A 9,694-nucleotide genomic window follows, 5' to 3' on the forward strand; every position below is an offset into this window, starting at 1 on the left:
TCCATGAAGGTAGCATGTCCCCTTTGGCTCTTCTTCATTATGACAGTGCCTAGACTTCCTCATCTTTGACGACCTTGAGAGCTTTGAGGAGCAATGGTCAGTTAGGCTATAGGATCTCCCTCTACTGGAATTTGTCTGAAGTTTTTCTCATTATCATCCTGGGGTCGCTGGATTCTGGTAGAAGATGACAGAGTTAAAGGGAAATTTGCATCACACCATGGCAAGGGTACATGTCAACATGACCTGTCACTGTTGACCTTGACCTTGATCAGCTGGACAAGAAAGGGTTTGTCAATTTTCTCCACTGTAAAGTTACCAGCATCGGATTTTTTTTGGGGGGGTACTGAAGATTGAACTCAGTGCATTCAACCTCTGAGCCCCATCCCCAGGCCTATTTTGTATTTTATTTTGAGACAGGACCTCACTGAGTTGCTTAGCACCTCACTTTTCTGAGGCTGGCTTCAAACTTGTGATCTCCCAGACTCATCCTCCCAAGCCAGTGGGATTACAGCAGATGCACCAGCAGGTTTTTTTTTGTTTGTTTGTTTCTTTTCCTTCTTTATTTTTGATAATTTTATTTATTTATTTGTTTCTTTTTTGTGCTTAGTGATTTGAACCTGCATGCCAGGAGAGCTATAGTCACATTCCCAGCCCCCCAGCAGATATTTGAACTAATATTTTTTTCTTCACTCTAATAAAATGGTGTTCATGTTCATTGAAAAATAAAATAAAATGAAACCAAAATAGGGCTGCTTCTCCTCCTCTTCCTCCTCCTCCTCCTCCTCCTCCTCCTCTTCCTCTTTCTTTTTGAGACAATGTCTTGCTAAATTGCTTATGGTCTCACTAAGTTACTGAGGCTGCCCTCAAGTTTGCTATCCTTCGGCCTCAACCTCCCCAGCCACTGGGATCACAGGTTTGTGCCACTGTGCCGTGCTTAGCAGCAGAGCATTGGAAAGCTTTCCCTCTGAATATCTGAGAAGAAAGCGCTCTCCCCCTGAGCAGCACATCCCTGCTGGCTTTCTAGACCAGATAATTCCTGAAGCAGTAGATGAAGGGATTCAGCAGGAGTGACACTATGGTGTTGAAGAGAGCCACTCCTTTGTTGAGGGTCAGGTGCCCAGTTTGCATGGGCTTCAGGTACATGATTATGCAGCTCCCGTAGCTGAGCGACACCACCAGCATGTGGGAGGAGCAGGTAGAGAAGACCTTGCTGTGGACCCCAGATATGGGCAGGTGCAGAACAGTGCGAATGATGCAGTAGTATGACAAAACCATCACAAGACAGTGCTGATCAGGGTGCATATGGCCACCAGGAAGCTGACCAGCTGCAGAATCCTGGTGTCATCACACACCAGCTCCAGCAAGGGGGTGCTGTCACAAAAGAAGTGGTTGAGGATGCAGGGACTGCAGAAGTGCAAGAAGATCATCCAGGCACACAGCACCCCAAGGACCAAGACGCTGGTGTCCCAGCAGGCCAGCACCAGCTATCTGCACACGCGGGGCGTCATGAGAGTGGGATAGTGCAGCAGACTGCAGATGGCCAGCTAGCGGTCCCCGGATATCACAGCCAGCAGCAAGGACTCCACTGTGTCCAGGATGAAGTAGAGCCTCGTTTGCATAAAGCATCTAGCACGGGCAATGGTCCTGTGACCAGAGAGGAGGTGGGCTAGCATCTTCAGGGTGACCGTGGATGTGAACCCCATCTCCATCAGGGAGAAATGGTGCAGGAAGTAGTACATAGGAGTGTGCAGGTGGCGGTCGACCAAAGTCAGGGTGATAATGAGCAGGTTGCCCAGGAGGGTCAGCATGTAATGACCAGGAGCATCGTGAAGAGAAGGAGCTGGAGCCCTCGCACATCTGTGACCCCTAAAAGCTCAAAAGTCAGCACAGCAGTGAGGATGGGTTCATGAGGTGCCATTGCCCTGACACCAGGCTGGGGGTGGCTGGTCTCCTAGCCTGGTCCCTGTCTTTGCTCCTTGCCTGTCTTTAGTCTCTTGGTCTATGTGGCTTTTTGGAAATGCAGAGACAGTGCCTATCCTGCTGGTCTGTGGAGATAAGACAAGTGACATTTATTACAGTGCTGGTCATGGTGTGAACGCCACAGGAACGCTGGCTTATGTAGCCCACAATGACATCATTGCAGGAAGTAATACTTACTTTCATCATGAGAGTTGGCTCCTGCTTCCTCCAAGAAGACTGTTCTCTGATGAGTAAAAACTGGGTGTGGTGCACACCTGTCATCCCAGGGATTCAGGAGGCTGAGGCAGGAGGATCACCAGTTCAAAGTCAGCCTCAGCATAAGCAAGGCAGTAAGCAACTCAGTGAGACCCTGTTTCTAAAAAAAATATATAATAGGGCTGGGGATGTGGTTCAGTCATTGAGTGCTCCTAAATTCAATCCACAGCAACCCCCTGCAAAAAGAAAAACAACAATAACAACCACAAAAAAGAGAGAGATAATGTGGGACACAAACAGGAGACACATACATACTTGAGCACTGTGTAGTAGTCACATTAAAAAAAAAAAAAAAAAACAGGAAAGCCAGGGGCCAGAGCAAACCCCTGTCATCCCAGAAACTTGGGAGGCTGAGGTAGGAGGATCACAAGTTTAAGGCCAGCCTCAGCAACTTAGCGAGACCTTGTCTCAAAATAAAAATAAATTCATAAATAAATAAATAAATAAAAATAATCAGAGGTGTAGCTCTGAAGGGCATGGCTGCCCGCTTCCCGGTCTTGGGGCAGCACATGTGGCTGGGATGGCTCCTGGTGATCAGCCAGGAAGCAGTGCTGTGGGTGGTGACGGAAGAGGCCAACCACCTCCAAGATAGGTCCAGGACACTTCCGTCCTCGTGGACAGCTTGTGCTTCCCTTACAGACTATGGGATGGGTGGACACGTGAACTTGCTCCACCCTCTGACCTTTATTCTGATTGGCTCCTGTGCAGTATATAAGCTTTGTGTGCTTCCTCAATAAACGAGATCCTGCTTCGACTCGTCTCCCTGGCGAGGACTCGTCTCCCTGGAGCGTCTGATTTTCTTCCAGCGAGGGAGGGCTGGGTGCGGGCCGCCAGTCGACCTTTACCTCTCTTGGCTCGTCTTGGTTGGGGCATGCTTTCCCCCTTCTCCTGCCAGTCAGGAGGAGATGGGGGGCTAAAACCCTGACATCTGGTGCCCGAACAGGGACGCCGAACCCGGACACCAAACCCGGACGCCAAGGAAGTATCGGTGAGCCAAGCCAAGTGAGTTTCAAGGTAAGGGTATCCCTGGAAAGATGGGGCAATCTTATACTAAGTACAATGACCCTGACTGGGAAGCCATTGTTAAGGAGCCTCTTGGGTCACAGCGAGTCAGTCCTCTCAATGCCCAGGATGAGAAAGATTTGAAACCTCACTCTGACAATGGCCTCCTAGATCCTTTTGATCCCTGGCCTGGTCCTCTGGGTTCCACACCAAGTGCCCCTGAGTCAGGATGGAGAGCGGCCTCCGCCATATTATCACCCCTCCTGCCACAGAAAAGCCAGGTAAGCCACCATCTTTTATGGCTTTCCCTGTAAATGCTTACCCTGGGCGCCATAGACCGGCCTTATGGTATCCCTGGGAGGCCCAAGATTTGAAATAACTCAAAAAGGCCATTTCCAAGGATGGACCTAATTCACCCTGGGCTGAAACCCTCCTCCAGGGTCTGGCCCACCAACAGTGTATCACCCAAGACTGAAAAGACTTAACCAAGGCCATGCTTCCTGGTCCCCTGTACCTGAAGTGGTGTGATTTTTTAATGAGGAGTGCCACGCTCAGGCTGAGAGGAATCAGGCTTTAATCCCCCGCTTCCTGTAATTTATGGGATGCTGTTGGGGTCCAGTGATCAATTTTCCACAGGCCTTCAGCAGGCTGCTATCCCTGCCCCCTACCAGGAGCAGGCACGGGCTTTAGGACTGGCGGCATGGAAGAAGTTGGAGGAAGGCCCCTCAGAGCCCCCGATAGCAGGAATTACGTGGAGGGCTACCGAGGGTCTTGCCACCTTCATCGAGAGTATGAAAAAGAGCCTCCAAAGGAAATTCCCCCCAGGGCCCCTTCGGGACCAGTTTATCAAGATGCTGGTCTGGGAGGGGATGACCACAGACCACAAACAAGCCTGTGTGGGGATGAAGGACAGATCTATGGGGAGGTGGATAGTGGCCCCTAAGGATGTTGGTACTCAGGCCCACCAATCGCAGTCGTTGGTCGCAGCCTTGCAGGCCCCAATGGCTTCGCTCGCTGAGGCCCTTACTACCACCCTCGCCTCTTCCAGTGGCGCCAGGAAAGGGGCACCCGGGTGAGGCCTCACCCCCCATCCTAGAGGCCACTGTTCCTACCGTCCCCACCATTCAATGGCTTCCGGGCCCTCCAGTGTGGGTGGCACAGTGGCCTCTTCCCCTAGATAAACAACAAAAGTTAAAGGAGATAATATCAGAACAACTGACCCCAGGGCATATGAGGCTCTCCCTGAGCCCTTGGGATAGTCCTGAATTTGTCATACAAAATGCCACAGGGAAATGGAGAATGTTACAGGACATAAGAAAGGTTAGTGAGCGGATGATTGCCGTTGGTACCCCATTGCAAGGTCTACCCTGGATCCCCTCCATCCCTCTGGATTTGGCTCTCATTGTGACTGACATCAAGGATTGCTTCTTTTCTATTCCCCTTGATCCCCAGGACTGCGAGAAGTTCACCTTCTCTGTTCCCTCTGTTAACTTCCTTGGGCCAGACCAAAGATATGGGTGGGTGGTGTTACCCCAGGGCATGGCTAACAGTCCAGCTTTTTGTCAGCATTATGTTTCACAAGTCCTGCAACCTCTTCAGACGTGATCAGACATAATTCTCTATGTTTACATGGATGATATGAATTAGGCCAAAATGGATATCTTCATAGTAGAGAAAAAGTTCTGCTGCTTGATTGACACTGGAGCGGATCAGACAATATTAAGGAAAGAGGAGGTTCCCCCACTATGGAAGCTGATTCCCGGACCTCAGTTATTGAGGGGGGGCGGGTGATACAAGGTCTGAAGAAACCAAGGATTGGCTTGCTTGGAAGGATGTAGATGGTACATCTTCCACCCTCATGGACAGCTCGTGCATTCCCTTTTGGACTATGGGATGGGTGTACACGTGAACTCACTCCATCTCTCTGACCTTTATCCTGATTGGCTCCTGCACAGTATATAAGCTGTGTGTACTTCCTCATTAAATGAGATCCTGCTTCAACTCATCTCCTTGGTGCTTCTGATTGTCCTCCAGCGAGGGAGGGCTGGGTGCGGGCCACCAGTCAACCTTTACCTGTCTTGGCTCGTCTTGGTCGAGGCGTGCTTTTCCTACTTCTCATGCTGGTGAGAGGAGATGGGGGGGGGGCTAAAAACCCCAACAACTGAGGATATAGGGTTTCTCTGCAAAAGGTGCATCTCTCTCTCTCTTTCCCCAGGGAAGAAGACTATCACAACTAACATAAAAGGCCTTATTGAAAGCCTTCCTTTACCAAAAACTAAGGAGGAGGTTCTCTCATTCCTGGTCTGGCAGGCTATCTGAGGGCATGGGTACCAAGTTACTCATTACTTGCCAGACCACTATTTGACCTAGCAAAGGGGGACAAGCATGAGCCCTTGTTACTTTCAGCTGCACCACACTTCAGTACCCTCCAGAAGGCCCTTTTACAAGCACCGGCTCTACACCAGCCAGATGTTAATAGGCCTCTTACTCTGTCTATGAAAACCAAGGGCAAGGCTTGGGGGTGCTGGGACAAATGTATGGGCCCACCTTTGCTCCAGTGGCATACCTCTCAAAACAGTTAGATCCAACGGTTCGGGAAGACAGTTGGCTTATCCCCCTGACAGCCACCCCAACGAACGGCTCCTTATATCCAACCATTTGTGGTTCTAGAGCCCATTCATGAACCTCTCCTGGTTGGAAATCCATGACTTTAGCGCATGGATATATGGCCTCCTGGCCCGCCTTCTCCAACCAACTGACCTCCCTCCCTCTAAACAACGCCCCTACTCAGCTGTAAGTAGCCAGAACGAGTACGGAGCCCCAAAATCAAAACAAAAAAGGGAGGAATGTTGGTAAAAATGGTACCCAAAGTGCTCCTCTTCCAGGAGTTCAGCTCCATGGTGCACCGAATGATGTGAACTACCACCTAAGTGGTGCGAACCATCATCTCCAATTCCTGAAGTGGCACGAACTGTGACCTCCAACCCTAGGAGACTCATACCCTGTCCTGCCCAGAGACAGATTCTTGGCCCATAAAGAAGTGATTGCCCATGGGGCTGGGGATGCGGCTCAAGTGGTAGCACACATGCCTGGCATGCATGGGGCACTGGGTTCGATGCTCAGCATCACATAAAAATTAAAAAGAGATTGGGTCCACCTGAAACTAAAAAATTAGTATTTTTAAAAAAAGAAGTGACAGCCCAGTCCCTCTGCACCCCCTCATCCTGCGTTGAACCCATAAACATCAACACCCTGCTCATGTCTCTGTCTCACCTGCTTGACCCCCTTTCTCCTTTGTGACCGGCCGCTGTGTTCCCACTAAAATCTCCGACAGGTCAAGGGCTGTTTGGCTTCTTGAATTGGTGGAGCTTTTCTGCCACTCCTTGCAATCACCAGATAACTTCATGTGCTAAGAGGGCATAGAGACAAATTTTTTCCCAGACCAGCCTACTTTGACCAAGACAAAACAGGGCTCAGAAGAGTCCTTCTTTGACTTTGGAGCATGCTGTACCAAGCAGCTGCCTGGTTGATTGGGGACCCTGGTGCCTGTGCGTTTCCTGGTAAGCAGCTGGCATTAGAAAACACACATAAAGACTGCCAAGACGTCCTCCGGGCTCAGAGGGAAAAGGGAACCATCTCAGAATCTGTTCACCTTTGTGCAGAGGTCAGCCCAACCAAACTGCAAGGTTTCACGCGCCCCACAGCTTTAAAACTGGGACTGCAGCCCCAACCCCAGGGACACCATTCTCACGGGCATTTAAAAAAAAATTTTTTAATATTTAGTTTTTAGGTGTAGATGGTTGTGGTGCTGAGGATCGAACCCGGGTCCCACTGGCATGAGGCGAGTGCTCTACCACTGACCCACAATCCCAATCGCATCACAGGCAATTTTTAATTGTGGGAAAAAACAGCCACATGGCACAAGAAGGCGAGTCCAAGAAAAACGGGGCAGAAACTTCCCAGTTCACGCTGGTGGCGTTAAAGGACGAGAGGCCACATGACAAGGGAGGGAGGAAAGAAGCCAATAGGGCATCTGCCTGTCTCCATTTTTCCCTTCACTTCCGGCCTACTATCCTGCTGAAAGAGAACAAGTGTCGCACACTCTGATATCATCACAGCCGGCTGGCGCCACTCAGGCAGTACTCTTATGACCAGTCCTGGTGATGGATTCAGCATCTGAAAGGGGACCCCAGTGGACTCCCACTAGGATCCATGGGCCATCACCCCAGGCACTGTAGGCTTAATTTGGGGGCAAAATAATTTGAAAGCGGCAATCCAAGTATGACCTGGAGTGATTGATTCTTATTTTCGAGGTGAGCTAACAGTCAAATATGCCATTCGGCTTGCTGCTAAAGACACACGAGCCCAATTAATGATGTGACCCTGGGATGGTGATGTGGCTCAACTGGTAGCACGCTCTCCTGGCATGCGTGCAGCCCAGGTTTGATCCTCAGCACCACTGAGGATGTTGTGTCCTCCGAAAAAATTAAAATAAATAAATAAATAAATTCTCTCTCTTTAAAAAAAAAATTAAAAAATGTGACCCTGTGGCTCCATGGACAGTTTGATTGACACCTCGATTTTGAGTCACCAGAATGAGTGTACTGGGCCCAAACAGTCCAGCAGGAGCACCCCCTACTGGAACTTAAAACTAATCATAAAAAATTCAAGGAATTATAGATACTGGGGCAGATAAATCTGTTTTGTTTCGCTGATTTTGGCCCCAAACCTGGACTTTACATATGGTGTCAGCCAACTTAGAAGGCAAAGGGCAGGTTTCTCACCCTGCCCAGAGTGCCCAATATCTTCGCTGGGAGGACCAAGATGGAAATACGGGAATTTTTAAGCCTTATGTATTAAACACCTTACAGGTAAATCTGTGGAGAAGAGATATCCCGAGCAGCTCTGGATTATTATTAGTAACTCCAAATGCTATCACGTCATTTGAGGAATTTCATCAAGGGTTTACTCCTAGGGATAGTGAAACAAATTTACAGGACGAATATCAACTTATGACCCAGTCTTCTCAACAGAGATTAATTATTGCACCCAACCAAAATTTTTGGCAGGCACCCTGATTTTTCCCTGGCCAAAAAGACAGCACAAAAGGTCATTTGGCTCATAGAAGAGCCAATTTGGGCTACTCAGTGGCCCCTGAAAGGGGAAAAACTTAACATAGCTCATATGTTAGTCAAAGAGCAGCTTCAAGCTGGTCATTTAGAGCCTACACTCAGCCCTTGGAACACACCCACTTTTGTAATTAAGAAAAATCAGGTAATTGGAGATTATTACATGACCTAAGGGCAATGAATCATGCAATTCAACCTATGGGGGCTCTACAAGCTGGGCTTCCTTCTCCCACAGCTATTCCTGTGAATTACAATTTGATAATAATAGATTTAAAATATTGTTTTTTCTCCACACATTTGCACACAGATGACTGTAAAAAATTTACTTTTAGTGTCCCAGAAATAAAGAACTAGTAAAAACACATTGCTGAAATGTATTACCTCAGGGAATGTACAATAGTCCGACTTCATGTCAAAATTCTGTAACCCAGGATATAATGCCGGTAAGGGAAAAATTTCACGATGCATATATTATTCATTTTATGGATGACATACTTCTAGCTCATGATAATTCAGAGGTACTTTGAAAAAAATTTTGCCCAACTAGGGACTTCCTTCCCAGCAATGGGTTTGTGCATTGCACCTCAAAAGGTGCAAGAGATATCTCCTTTTATGTAGGTCATGTGATTAAAGGACATACAATCCATCCTCAAAACTCACAAATAAGAGTCAAGGAGTTGCACACCCTTAACGATTTTCCAAAATTATTGGGAGATATTAATTGGCTGAGGCCATCTTTAAAGCTAACTACTTCAGATTTGAGTCCCTTATTCTAGATATTACAGAGAGATCCTTCTCCAACTACTTCTTGTCAGCTCACGGTGGAGGGAAGAATGGCTTTTAGGAAAGTTGAAATTGCAATTAAGAATGTGCAGGCTACCAGAATTAATTCTCAAGAGCCTACATGTTTATTGATATTTCCAACTGCTCACACTCCTACAGGGGTGATTTGGCAAACACTGGGGCTTATTGAGTGGATTCATCTATCCCACTCTCCTCAAAAGTTATTAATTCCTTTTCATGATTTTGTTGCTCAATTAGTAATGAAAGGCAGAACAAGAATTTTATAGCTAGTTGGATCAGAACCTAATATATAATTATTCTATTTTCTGCTCAACAGAATGATTGGTTCTTCCAAACTTCTAATTTGTGGCAAGTAGCTTTTGCTGATTTTCCCGGTCAGATAGAAAGTCATTATCCTCGTGATAAAATTATTCAATTTGCATTAATAACACCATTTATTCTTTCCAAGGATTGTCATTGCACAACCAATAGATGGTGCACTAACCATGTTCACTGTTGGCTCAAGTTCAAGTAAAGCAGGTTTT

General features: G+C 47.7%; 1 pseudogene across 1 annotated transcript; it reads right to left on the minus strand.

Moving 5' to 3' along the window:
- Positions 1-911: 911 nt before the first annotated feature.
- LOC308640027 (olfactory receptor 6C74-like) lies at positions 912-1,918 on the minus strand (annotated as a pseudogene). Its single transcript has one exon. The product of its transcript is annotated as an olfactory receptor 6C74-like (transcript).
- Between the last annotated feature and the right edge of the window lie 7,776 nt (positions 1,919-9,694).

This window comes from Spermophilus citellus, assembly GCF_964194105.1.
Source record: "Spermophilus citellus genome assembly, contig: SCAFFOLD_220, whole genome shotgun sequence".
In the NCBI taxonomy this organism is placed as follows: Eukaryota; Metazoa; Chordata; class Mammalia; order Rodentia; family Sciuridae; genus Spermophilus; species Spermophilus citellus.